The sequence below is a fragment of the Cibotium barometz genome, chromosome 27 (assembly GCF_041138505.1).
Source record: "Cibotium barometz isolate CiBa-2024 chromosome 27, ASM4113850v1, whole genome shotgun sequence".
In the NCBI taxonomy this organism is placed as follows: Eukaryota; Viridiplantae; Streptophyta; class Polypodiopsida; order Cyatheales; family Cibotiaceae; genus Cibotium; species Cibotium barometz.
Genome location: NC_141072.1, coordinates 40262821 through 40277688, shown reverse-complemented (window position 1 = coordinate 40277688; position 14868 = coordinate 40262821).

The following is a 14868-nucleotide window of genomic DNA, read 5'->3' as shown; positions in this document are numbered from 1 at the left end:
GTGAGAGAGAGAAAAACCATTAGAATTAAATATAAATAGAGTTTTATGTAATTCTTTACTATCATTAATTAATTAACTTCAATAGCATTTCAAAAACCATACCAATTAAGCTTCTCAAGCTTGAGAGGGGTTGAGAAGAGAGAATCATTGAGAAATTATAGAAAAGATCAAAATTCACTATACTTATCTTATAATTTGCTTGATTCTTTGTTCACGGTAGAGGCCCCCAACCAATCAATTGGTAAAGTATGTTGATGGAGCCACCAATGGGGATTGAAGAAAGGGAGGAGTATCAAAAACTAGTGAATTATTAAAGAATTCAAAGTTCTTGGCTTAGGTGGAGTAGAGTAACAATGCATAAGACACTATATTTTTTTCAACAAGGGAAGGCTTCTATTTATAGGAAAAATTGAGCTCCTAACCAAACAAACTAATTCTAGAATTTTCCAAGTCAGTTTGGTTGAATTTGGACTAGATTTGGATCTAGTTTGGTTACTTTTTGATTCGATTTGGTTCCATTTTGATTTGGTTTGGATCAAAAGAGATGAGAGATAAAAATATCACGTTATTTTTGAGTTTAAAACTCATTCAAGCATGTGAAATATGTACCTCCTTTAAAGAACTCCCCTTCCTTACATATGTGTCAAAATTTTATTGCTCATAGTTTTTTACTAATAAACCTTGTACATTTTCAACTCTTCATCTTATGTGAAATATGCACCTTCTTTAAAGAACTCCCCTTCCTTACATATGTGTCAAATTTTTATTGCTCATAGTTTTTTACTAATAAACCTTGTACATTTTCAACTCTTCATCTTATGTGAGCATTTACTCATTTTTGGGTATCTTCTTTTACAAATTGGATTTATCTCCTCCCTACACATGGATTGATGCTATTGGCCCATAGGAACCTTAATTGGACCATAATCCAAAAATTTCTGAAAATCTAGACCCTTAGACTAAGGTTCTTTCTACCTATTTCCAATTAATTCCAATTGCACATTGGAAAATTCTTTCTGAATTTCTGTTTCAGGGAGATTCATTTTAATAAGGTAAGATATTTTTCTATCCAAAAATATTCAAAATCTAAATATTCTCTCTCTAGAATATTTTCTCTCTCTAGGTTAAAACAGCCACAAACAAGATCTCTTATATTTCAGAAAAGGAATTGATTACAGGGGAATATGCTAGACATCAAAAAGGGGGTTGGGGGAGGAATCTTACATGCAAGATCTCTCACAATGCATGAAAACTCTCTATGCATGAGAGCTCTCACACCTTGCGTAGATATATCCTAGATCTATATGCATGAGAGCCCTCTATGCATAATCGATATCACATGCATCAAAGTAAATAAAAGTATGTAAATAATTCTCTATTGCGTAGATATATCCTAGATCTATATGCATGAGAGCCCTCTATGCATAATCGATATCACATGCATCAAAGTAAATAAAAGTATGTAAATAATTCTCTATTGTGTTATTCTCTTGACCTCACGTCCTGACCATGCTTTGGTGTTAGGTCCTCACCACCTACCGAGTTGTGGTAAGCTCTAAACCCAATGCTCTCTTTTCTATGTTGCAACCCACAAGGGTGCTATGGGAGTTTTTTATAAGAGCATTAGAGATCTCATGGCTGCAAGAGATCTCTATGCATAAGATCTCTTATTTTCATTTATTTGCATTGAGTGTACGAGCTCTCATGTGCTACATGATATCTCTATATGCATGTGAGTTCTCTATCCATGAGAGCTCTCATTTATTAAGAGCTCTTTTGCATGAGAGCTCTCATACATGAGTGTAGGCGCTCTCATACATGAGTGTAGGCGCTGTCATTTATTAAGAGCTCTTTTGCATGAGAGCTCTCATTTATTAAGAGCTCTTTTGCATGAGAGCTCTCATTTTCATGAGTGTAGGCGCTCTCATACATGAGAGCTACATAGAGTTCACATGCATTGAGCTCATGCATGTGAGAGATTGTTATGCTTAGAGTGATCACATGCATGAGCTCAATACATAAGATCTCTCACATGTAAGAGCTTAATGCATGGATCTCTCACATACACACTCTCACATACACACTGCTCTCAATGCATAGAGCTCTCAAATGTATAGAACTCTCAGCGCATAGAGATCTCACATGCACATATCTCTCAATGCATAGATCCCAATGTATGATAAGATACTGAAACATAGTTCATAATATGGTTTTAATTGAAATTTTGCTGTATAGAAAATGTGGATATGGGAACGAGAAGGTGATACTAGTGGTCGGAAGGCAACACACCATGACGAAGTAACATTGATAATAACCCAAACGAATCCACTCTCCAAGCCCTCATCTCAAGAAATATGGATCTAGCAGATGGATTTAGTACATGATGTAGAGGATTGTCCCCTTTGAAGCCTCCATCTATGCCCATGTCACTACTTTTATGCCCATGTCCCCTTTGAAGCCTCCATATATGCCCCTTTGAAGCCTCCATCTTTGAAGCCTCCATCTATGCCCCTATCTATGCCCATGTCACTACTTTTATCCTGTCATTTATCGTAATCATCTTCGACGATCCTCTTGTAACCCTTCCCATGTTTTCTTCACTATTCTTAGCTCCATGCACCTGGTGGAGTTCACCAGTATTGCCTGGGAGGTCATCCCTGTGCACCCCTCTGTCTGGAGATATTGGCTCAGCTTCAAGTAGATTCTTGACTATCTACTGCTTCTGCTCTCTACTGGCCTGTACCAACTTTTCACTACCCAATCTTCTTGCCCGTAGTATCAGTTTCAATATCTTCTTCCATGTATCAGTTTCAGCATCACCATTGCTAAGAAGTGCAACCCAAGTTTGTATCAGGTTTTTTCTCTTCAACCATTTTTGATTTTTTAAATTCTTTCATACTTTTATTTTCTACTCCATGTCAATGTGTATGATCTGAATTCTAGTTGACATGTTCAAAACTTTAAAGCTAATCATAGATAATGATTTAATATGAGACAAAAAAAGGTCAGGATAATTTGAATTTAAAATTGGGCGGGATAATTTGAATGCTCTACCACATGCTAGAGCTAGAGAAATGCATTCTAGCTCTACCACATGGTAGAGCTGGAGCTGAAATGAGTTAAACTAGTGCAAGATGACTTGAAATGACAAACCATCCATCTACTATCGTACCTCTATCTTGACTTGAAGAGTCAAAAATCACTTACTCTTACCTACTAGGCCTTTCAAGGTTCTATGCTATGGCTGACCTTATTAGTCAGACCCATTTAAGTCAAGCTCTACCACACATGGTTCCACCCCAGCTAGACTTTAGAGTGTTCTAGATCCACCATGTGGTACAGCTACATTTATGCAACAAAAGATTTGTGAGACAATCTGGGTATGCATAGTGAATTGATTCTTCTCTTTGTATGGGTGACCCCATCAGAGAACGGACCACACGGACTTGTGCTAGGGAAGTTGCTCTATGTCCACATCACTCCGTGCATGGATTTGGGCATCGCAATCACTTCTTCTAGCGCCTCAAAGTTGCGTCCCAGGCAAAGATAGTGCAAAATTGCCATAACAGAGTTTCGGATCCGAAATGAGTCCGAATTGCATCTGAACACAACAAGAAAGATCCGGGTTGCTTCCCACACATTTGTCCATGCATGATTCGAATTTCATGCCTCTTCAGCACCGTTTGGGCCACGGTTGGAAATTTCGGCCATTTGGCACGCTCGTGCATCTTTTTCGAGAACTCAGATTTAGATAGTTAGAAGTTGAGGATTCGGGACCCCATCAGAGAACGGACCACACGTACTTGTGCTAGGGAAGTTTCTCTATGTCCACATCACTCCATGCATGGATTTGGAGATCGCAATCACTTCTCCCAGCGTGTCAAAGTTGGGTGTCCCGGTGAAGATAGTGCAAAATCGCCATAACAGAGTTTTGGATCCGAAATGAGTCCGAATCGTATCTGAACACAACAAAAAAAAATCCGCGTTACTTGCCACACATTTTTCCATGCATGGTTCGAATTTCATGCCTCTTCGGCGCCGTATGGGCCTTTGTTGAAAATTTTTGCCATTTACCATGCTCGTGCATCTTTTTCGAGAACCCGGATTCGGATAGTTAGAAGTTGAGGATCCGGGACCCCATCAGAGAATGGACCACACGGACTTGTGCTAGGGAAGTTTCTCTATGTCCACATCACTCCGTGCATGGATTTGGGGATCGCAATCACTTCTCCTAGCGCATCAAAGTTGGGTCTCGGCAGTGAAGATAGTGCAAAATCGCCATAACAGAGTTTCGGATCCGAAATGAGTCCGAATCGCATCTAAGCACAACAAGAAATATTCGGGGTTCTTGCCATACATTTGTCCATGCATGATTCGAATTTCATGCCTCTTTGGTGCCATTTGGGTCACCGTTGGAAATTTTTGCCATTTGGCACGCTCGTGCATCTTTTTCGAGAACCCCGATTCAGACACTTAGAAGTTGAGGATCTGGGACCCCATCAGAGAATGGACCACACGGACTTGTGCTAGGGAAGTTGCTCTATGTCCACATCACTCCGTGCATGGATTTGGGCATCGCAATCAGTTCTCCCAGCGCGTCAAAGTTGGGTCCCAGCGAAGATAGTGCAAAATCGCCATAACAGAGTTTCGGATCCAAAATCGCCATAACAGAGTTTCGGATCCAAAATGAGTCCGAATCGCATCTGAACACAACAATAACATCCAGGTTGCTTGCCACACATTTTTCCATCCATGATTCGATTTTCATGCCTCTTCAGCGCCGTTTGGGCCACTGTTGGAAATTTCCGCATTTACCACGCTCGTGCATCTTTTTCGAGAACCTGGATTCGGACAGTTCGAAGTTGAGGATCCGGGATCCTATTAGAGAACGGACCACATGGACTTGTGCTAGGGAAGTTGCTTTATGTCCACATCACTCCGTGCATGGATTTGGGCATCGCAATCAGTTCTCCGAGCACGTCAAAGTTGGGTCCCGAGCGACGAACATAGTGCAAAATCGCCATCACAGAGTTTCGGATCTGAAATGAGTCCGAATCGCATCTGAACACAACAATAAAATCCGGGTTGCTTGCCACACATTTGTCCATGCATGATTTGCTTTTCATGCCTCTTCGGCGCCGTTTGGGCCACTATTGGAAATTTTTGCCATTTACCATGCTCGTGCATCTTTTTCGTCGAGAACTCGGATTCGGACAATGAGAAGTTGAGGATTCGGGACCCAATTAGAGAACTGACCACACGGACTTGTGCTAGGGAAGTTGCTCCATGTCCACATCACTCCGTGCATGGATTTGGGCATCGCAACCAGTTCTCCGAGCACGTCAAAGTTGGGTCCCGAGCGACGAACATAGTGCAAAATCGCTTAACAGAGTTTCGGATCCGAAATGAGTCCGAATCGCATCTGAACACAACAATAAAATCTGGGCTGCTTGCCACACATTTGTCCATGCATGATTCGATTTTCATGCCTCTTCGGCGTCGTTTGGGCCATTGTTGGAAATTTTCGCCATTTACCACGCTCGTGCATCTTTTTCGAGAACTCGGATTCGGACAATGAGAAGTTGAGGATCCGGGACTCCATTAGAGAACGAACCACACGGACTTGTGCTAGGGAAGTTGCTCTTTGTACACATCACTCCGTGCATGGATTTAGGCATCACAATCACTTCCCTCCCAGCGCGTCAAAGTTGGGTGTCCCGGCAAAGATAGTGCAAAATCGCCATAACAAAGTTTCGGATCCGAAATGAGTCCGAATCGCATCTGAACAGAATAATAAAATCCAGGTTGCTTGCCACACATTTCTCCATGCATGATTCGATTTTCATGCCTCTTCTGTGCCGTTTGGGCCACTGTTGGAAATTCTCGCCATTTACCACGCTCGTGCATCTTTTTCGAGAACCCGGATTCGGACAGGTTGAAGTTGAGGATCTGGGACCCCATCAGAGAACGGACCACACGGACTTGTGCTAGGGAAGTTGCTCTATGTCAACATCACTCCGTGCATGGATTTAAGCATCGTAATCACTTCTTCGAGCGTGTCAAAGTTGGGTCCCAACGCCATTCAGCACACTTGTTTATCTGCTTGGTTCTCGTCATGGTCTCTTCTTGGAGTAATTGGTTTTGTAGCAATGACTGCTCTCACTGTGCCCATCTTAGCCACTGGACTAAACGTCTCATCATAATCCAAACCTTGGGTCTGTGCATAACCTTTTGCTACCAATCTTGCTTTATGTCTCTCAATAGAACCATCAGATTTGCACTTCACTTTGTAAACCCATTTACATCCAATAACATTCTTGTCCTTTGGTAGTGCAACCAAGTCCCATGTATCATTATGGACCAATGCGTCCATCTCCACATCCATTGCTTTTTCCCATACATGCTCTCCAATAGCCTCTGTATAGCATGTAGTTTCCACATGCTTCACCATAGATGTCATATATGCATAATGCATAGCAAAATCTCTATATGTCAATCTGTCAACAGGATATCTGACTCTCTGGGATCTCCGTAATGCCTGCGGGTCACTCTGTACACCTGTAACTCTAGCATGTGGTGGCACATATCTATCCTGTCTAGCACCAGGTGTGCGTAAAATAGGTATGCCAAGCTCCTCATCCAAACTCTCAGAACTAGATGACTCATAACCTGTGATTCCAATTCCTTCAATTTTCTTTTTGCCTTTATCCATAGCACTACTCCCAGTGCTTACACTTTCATGCCTCAAACATCCTGACCCCATGGACGTACACTGCTACTCTCTCTACTGGCCCAGACATAGAAGTAGAACTAGAACTTGCTTGTGGTGGCAAGTTCTCATGAACATCAGCCTCAAGTGACTCAATAACACCCTCATCTTTTGCTTTGTACCAACTAGCAAGCTCATCAAACACCACATCTCGTGAGATGACCACTTGTCTAGTTTGAGGGTTATAACATTTGTATGCCTTTCGATCCTGTGCATATCCAACAAATACACATTTCTCTGCCTTAGGATCCAACTTCCTTCTTCTTTCATCAGGCACATGTACATAAGCTATGCATCCAAAAACTTTAAGATGTCCAATGTCTGGCCTATAACCTGTAAGCCGCATCTCTGGCGTGCTTCCATGAATGGCTGCTGTAGGTGTTTTGTTCAATATATATACTGCAGTAGCACATGCTTCTGCCCAATAGTAATCTGGCATGCTCTTTTCATTAAGCATTGCCCTTGCCACTTCACATATGACTCTATTCTTTCTCTCAGCCACACCATTCTGCTGAGGTGTATACCTGCAAGTCAATTGTCTTCTTATTCCATGCTTCCTCAAGAAATGCTCAAAAGCTTTTGAGGTGTATTCACCACCTCCATCTGTCCTCAGACATTTAATCCAACAGCCATACTGCTTTTCTGCAAAAGCTTTGAAATCCATGAATTTTTCCAACACTTCACTCTTCTCTTTCAGAAAGTATATCCATGTCATCCTGCTAAAATCATCTATGAATGTAACATAGTATAAACTGCCTTTGATAGATGGATTTTGTGCAGGACCCCATACATCACTGTGTACTATCTCAAGTGGCCTGTTACTCATATTTCCTTCTCTAGGAAACCTCAACCTTGCCTGCTTCCCAAACTGACAGGCTTCACAAACATGCAAATGTCCATCATATTTGAACCTAGGCAATCCATTGATAATGCCTCTTGTTTGCATGTTCTTTAATCTCTATATATTGACATGGCCAATCCTCTTGTGCCACATATCAATGTCCTGTACCACATTCCTGCTCTTTGAGAACATGGCTGATTTTAGCTCAGGAATTCCAGCATCCAGCTTAAACAATCTTCCTTCTTTCTTGCCTTTAGCAATCACTCTACATCCATGTTTGAAGTCTTCAACGAAGCATCCATGCTCATTAAAACGAACCTGTAATCCCTGTTCCACCATTTGACCAACTGAGGCCAAGCTTTTAGTGATCGAAGGCACATACAGCACATCTGACATAGACTTTGTCTGACCATTATGCATGACCAATGGTACACTTCCAACATGTGTAATGACATGGTGGGTATCATCACCTGTTTCCACATAGCCTTTTACATCCATAGGCTTCATATGCTCAAACCATTCACAATGACATGTCATATGGTTTGATGCTCCTGAGTCCATATACCATGTATCATCATTCTCAGCATTTGTTGTCATAGAACCCACAACATGCTTCATGGCAAACAAATGATTTGCAGTTCCATCATTGCTACTTGATGCATAGTTACCACCATGTTGTGCATAGTTTCCACCATAATGACCACCACGTTGTGCTCTTCCCCCTCTCAAATCATTCTGTTTGCGAAAACAATCTCTCGCCATATGACCATATTTGCCACAATAATGGCATTCCACATCTTGCATAGAATTTTGTTGGCCTTGCCAACGTCCTCGACCACGGGGGGTACCTCTGCCTCGCTGAGGTGCATATCCACGACCACCTCGAGCACCATAAGAAGGCTGAAAATTCTGTTGTGGAGGCCTGTCCTGCCATCCACGACCATTACCACCACGTCCACGTGATGCAAATCTCCCCCTGCCTCTAAAGCCTCTCTGCGAGTAGAAAGCCTGATTTCTGCCATCATCATGGCTAGTAGATGCATCCAGAAATGAATCACTGAGCTTTATTTCCTCAACCAACAAGAGTGAAACCAACTCATCGAAGTCGGGTAAACCTGTACTCCTCACTGAGATAGATGTATCAAAAGATTTGTATTCCTTGCCAAGACCACGCAAGGTAATATCCACCAAATCATCATCAGGCATGGGGGCATTTATTGTGGCCAATGCATCTGCAAACTTCTTGATTTCTTGCACATAATCATGTATGCTCCTTTTATTCCTTTTCACATTGTGTATCTGCTGTCGCAATTGAGACTTGCGAGCACTCGTATCTGTATCAAACATCTTGACCAAAGTATCCCATGCATCTTTGGGATTCTCAGCATCCTGAATGTGTATGAGCATAGCATCAGAAATGCATATAGACAAATAATGCAGCACTTTGAATGCTCTCTCTGACCATTGCTTATGAGCAATAAGCTGCTGCTGTGTAGGTTGTCGAGGTAGCTCAGGCTCTGGCTCAGCACCTGTAATGAGATTCCAAAATCCTTTTCCTTTCAAGAAACTCTTTATCCTGTACTTCCATGCCTGGAAGTTCTTCCTATCTAGCTTTTCACCAACAATCTGAACTGGATTGTCCGACATGTTGCTCAATGCGTACACCTTCCGCACACTTCAAATCTGTAAATGAGCCTTCCTCAGCTCAACCACACTCCAATGAATGTTCCAGATACTCCAAGGTAGCCAACAAACTCCAAATTTGATGTAGGAAATCAACCTGTAATCATCCAAGATGAACTGACTCACTCAGTGCGGGATACCCTAAATTGACACGCCTTCCAAGGCTCCAAATCACAATGTAATGGTGCAATCAAGTATGGGCAACTTGCATTGACACCTAATCAACCTCAATGTTGAGTATCAACACCATCTGACATGTGTACATATCGATTTTTGAAAACCCCTTTCTCTGTTTTTGGAAAAACCAAAAAAAAACAGTAGAAAATTTGCTCTAATTCCTTCAATATTTGTCCAAATTAGGCAACCAGGCATTCATTAGCTTAGAATTAGTGTCCATCAACTCCATGTAAGAGGAATTTGTCCAATTGTAAAACACCAAGGATTAATTGCTCAATTAAAAATGCTCTGTTTCTCTGCAACCAGTGGACAGCCTGTTTTAATCAGCTCATTCCCAGCTCAATTAAGCATCATTGACCAAACAAATCACATAGCCCTCTTCTCCAAAGTGTAAAGCATCCAATTGCTAAAGTAAACTTGAAAGGTATCAACCAACCAATGAGAATCGAATCTCCTCGTAGGCAAAATGATCAAAATCTGCACAGTTTCCTCTGTTCTGGCTGCGCCACCTACAAATGAGGGCTTTGGAAAGGTTTAAGTTGCTAATTGATGAGTGCTACAAGTTCCCAAGACACCTAGGTATGTGTGCAACCCACCAATGGTTGGATTTTAGCCAAAATCACACTCCAAATGCTTCAATTTTGGGCTTCTTTCTCTCTGTTTTGTAAGAGCTCAAAAAACCAGAATTTTCACACATTCAAATGCTTCCAAAATGCTCCAAAATCACAATAGGGCTTGCATAAGAGTTGCCATTACATCCCTCTTTGTCAAATACATATGTCTTTTGCCAGAATCACTTGTATTTCCACCATACATCAATGTTGCCAAGCTTTAATGGAAAGCTTCAAAAACCAGAATTTTTCTTTGCTTTGATTTGCTCTATTTTGCTTTGCTTTTGCCTGTATCACCTGCAATCCGCTCAAGGATGTTTAGAAGACCTTACCCGGTAGGCCAAGCTCTCAGATCTGATAGTATTTGGTGTGCTCCAAGCTTCACAGCTCCAATGGCAAGCTTCACAGCTTCTCTTCACAGCTTCTTTTCCCTCTTCACTTCACTCACTCATAAACCCTAATAAACAGCACAAGGCTCTGATACCATGTTGAAAGAACGGTAGAGGAGGAGGAGACACACACACAGGAGTAAACCCTAATGTATATTGCAAACCCTAACCATAGAGGGAAGCCATGTCCACTCTCACACAAAGCATAATGCACTAATCCATAATCCACACAACACACAATGAGTTGTGTCCACACTCTACTAACCCTAGCTAATGTCCACACACTATGACCAGCTGGACACGCGGTCATTTATGTCTCACACATGTTCCTACCTAATCTGCCAGCACATAGCATAGCTGGCTCACACTAACATCGAGCTTGAATCTCAACACACAGCTAGAGCCAGGTTGCTTGCCACACATTTTTCCATGCATGATTCGAATTTAATGCCTCTTCGGCGCCATTTGGGCCACGGTTGAAAATTTTTGCCATTTGGCACGCTCGTGCATCTTTTTCATCAAGAACCCGGACTCGAACAGTTAGAAGTTGAGGATCCGGGACCCCATTAGAGAACGGATATCACGGACTCGTGCTAGGGAAGTTGCTCTATGTCCACATCACTCCATGCATGGGTTTGGGCATCGTAATCACTTCTCCCAACACGTCAAAGTTGGGTCCCGGCGAAGATAGTGCAAAATCGCTATAACAGAGTTTCGGATCCGAAATGAGTCCAAATCGCATTTGCACACAACAAGAAAGATCCGGGTTGCTTGCACACATTTGTCCATTCGTGATTTGATTTTCATGCCTCTTCGGCGTCGTTTGGGCCACGGTTGGAAATTCTCGCCATTTGGCACACTCGTGCATCTTTTTCGAGAACCCAAATTCGGACAGTTATAGAAATTGAGGATCTGGGACCCCATCAGAGAACGGACCACACGGACTTGTGCTAGGGAAGTTTCTCTATGTCCACATCACTCCGTGCATGGATTTGGGCATCGCAATCAATTCTCCCAGCACGTCAAAGCTGGGTCCTGCGGGCGAAGATAGTGCAAAATCGCCATAACAGAGTTTCGGGTCTGAAATGAGTCCGAATCGCATCTAAACACAACAAGAAAGATCCGAGTTGCTTGCCATACATTTGTCCATGCATGATTCGAATTTCATGCCTCTTCGGTGCCGTTTGGGCCACTGTTGAAAATTTCTGCCATTTGCCACGCTCGTGCAACTTTTTAGAGAACCCGGATTCGGACAATTAGAAGTTGAGGATCCGGGACCCCATCAGAGAACGAACCATGCGGACTTGTGCTAGGGAAGTTGCTCTATGTCCACATCACTCCGTGCATGGATTTGGGCATCGCAATCACTTCTCTCCCAGTGCGTCAAAGTTGAGTCCCGACAAAGATAGTGCAAAATCGCAAGAGCAAAGTTTCGGATCCGAAATGAGTCCGAATTGCATCTGAACACAACAATAAAATTCGGGTTGCTTGCCACACATTTGTCTATGCATGATTCGATTTTCATGCCTCTTCGACACCGTTTGGGCCACTGTTGGAAATTTTTGCCATTTACCACGCTCGTGCATCTTTTTTGAGAACTCGGATTCGGACAGTTAGACGTTAAGGATCCGGACCCCATTAGAAAACGGACCACACGGACTTGTGCTAGGGAAGTTGCTCTATGTCCACATCACTCCGTGCATGGATTTGGGCATCGCAACAGTTCTCCCAGCGCGTCAAAGTTGGGTCCCGAGACGAAGATAGTGCGAAATCGCCATAACAGAGTTTCGGATCCGAAATGAGTCCGAATCGCATCTAAACACAACAAGAAAGATCCAGGTTGCTTGCCACACATTTTTCCATGCATGATTCCAATTTCATGCCTCTTCGGTGCCGTTTGGGCCACGGTTGGAAATTTCTGCCATTTGGTACGCTCGTGCATCTTTTTCGAGAACTCGGATTCGGACAGTTAGTAGTTCAGGATCCGGGACCCCATCAGAGAACGGACCACACGGACTTGTGCTAGGGAAGTTGCTCTATGTCCACAACACTCCGTGCAAGGATTTGGGCATCGCAATCACTTCTCCTAGCGCGTCAAAGTTGGGTCCCGGCGAAGATAGTGCAAAATCGCCATAACAGAGTCTCGAATCTGAAATGAGTCCAAATCGCATCTAAACACAACAAGAAAGATCGGGGTTACTTGCCATACATTTGTCCATGCATGATTCGAATTTCATGCCTCTTGGGCATCGTTTGGGCCACTGTTGGAAATTTCTGCCATTTGGCATGCTCGTGCATCTTTTTTGAGAACAAGGATTCGGACAGTTAGAAGTTGAGGATCCGGGACCCTATCAGAGAAGAATGGACCACACGGACTTGTGCTAGGGAAGTTGCTCTATGTCCACATCACTCCGTGCATGGATTTGGGCATCGCAATCAGTTCTCCCAGCGCGTCAAAGTTGGGTCCCGGCGAAGATAGTGCAAAATCGCCATAACAGAGTTTCGGGTCGGAAGTGAGTCCGAATCGCATCTGAACACAACAAGAAAGATCCGAGTTGCTTGCCACACATTTTTCCATGCATGATTCTAATTTCATGCCTCTTCGGTGCGGTTTGGGCCGCCACGGTTAGAAATTTTCGCCATTTAGCACGCTCGTGCATCTTTTTCATCTCGAGAACCCGGATTGGGAAGGTTAGAAGTTGAGGATCCAGGACCCCATCAGAGAACGGACCACGCAGACTTGTGCTAGGGAAGTTTCTCTATGTCCACATCACTCCGTGCATGGATTTGGGCATCGCCATCAGTTCTCCTAGCGCGTCAAAGTTGGGTCCCAATGAAGATAGTGCAAAATCGCCATAACAGAGTTTCAGATCTGAAATGAGTCCGAATCGCGTCTGAACACAACAAGAAAGATCCGGGTTGCTTGCCACACATTTGTCCATGCATGATTCGATTTTTATGCCTCTTCGGTGTGCCGTTTGGGCCACGGTTGGAAATTTTTGCCATTTGGCATGCTCGTGCATATTTTTCGAGAACCCGGATTCGGACAGTTAGTAGTTGAGGATCTGGGACCCCATCAGAGAACGGACCACACGGACTTGTGCTAGGGAAGTTGCTCTATGTCCACATCACTCCGTGCATGGATTTGGGCATCGCAATCAGTTCTCCCAACGTGTGAAAGTTGGGTCCCGGGGTGAAGATAGTGCAAAATCGCCATAACAGAGTTTCGGGTCCAAAATGAGTCCGAATCGCATCTGAACACAACAAGAAAGATCCGGGTCGCTTGCCATACATTTTTCCATGCATGATTTGAATTTAATGCCTCTTCGGCACCATTTAGGCCACGGTTAGAAATTTTTGCCATTTGGCACGTTCGTGCATCTTTTTCGAGAACCCGGATTCAGACAGTTAGAAGTTGAGGATCCGGGACCCCATCAGAGAACGGACCACACGGACATGTGATAAGGAAGTTCCTCTATGTCCACATCACTCCATGCATGGATGTGGGCATCGCAATCACTTCTTCGAGCACGTCAAAGTTGGGTCCCAGTGCCATTCAACACACTTGTTTATCTCCTTGCTTCTCGTCATGGTCTCTTCTTGGAGTAATTGGTTTTGTTGATTTGCATGGTACACAGCTAATCAATGCATTCTAGCTCTACCACATGGTAGAGCTAGACCTCAAATGCAATTCTAGCTCCACCACATGGTAGAGCTAGACCTCAAAGCAGTCTAGCTCTACGATGTGGTCTAGGTTGTATACAGCTCTACCACGTGGTAGAGCTAGATCAAATGCAATTCTAGCTTCTTGGTTCTTGTCATGTGAAGTAGATCTCTTCTTTGAATAATTGATTTTGTTGATTTGTATGGTACACAACTAGATCGATGCGTTCTAGCTCCACCACATGGTAGAGCTAGATCGGATACAATTGTAGCTCAAATGCAATTCTAGCTTCTTGGTTCTTGTCATGTGAAGTAGATCTCTTCTTTGAATAATTGATTTTGTTGATTTGTATGGTACACAACTAGATCGATGCGTTCTAGCTCCACCACATGGTAGAGCTAGATCGGATACAATTGTAGCTCCTTGGTTCTCATCATGTGAAGTAGGTCTCTTCTTAGAGTAATTGGTTTTGTTGATCTGCATGGTACATAGCTAGATCTAGGTTGCTTGCCACACATTTTTCCATACATGATTTGAATTTAATGCCTCTTCGGTGCCATTTGGGCCAGGGTTGGAAATTTCTACCATTTGGCACGCTCGTGCATCTTTTTCGAGAACCCGGATTCGAACAATTAGAAGTTGAGGATCCGAGAGCCCATCAGAGAACGGACATCACGGACTCGTACTAGGGAAGTTTCTCTATGTCCACATTACTCCATGCATGGGTTTGGGCA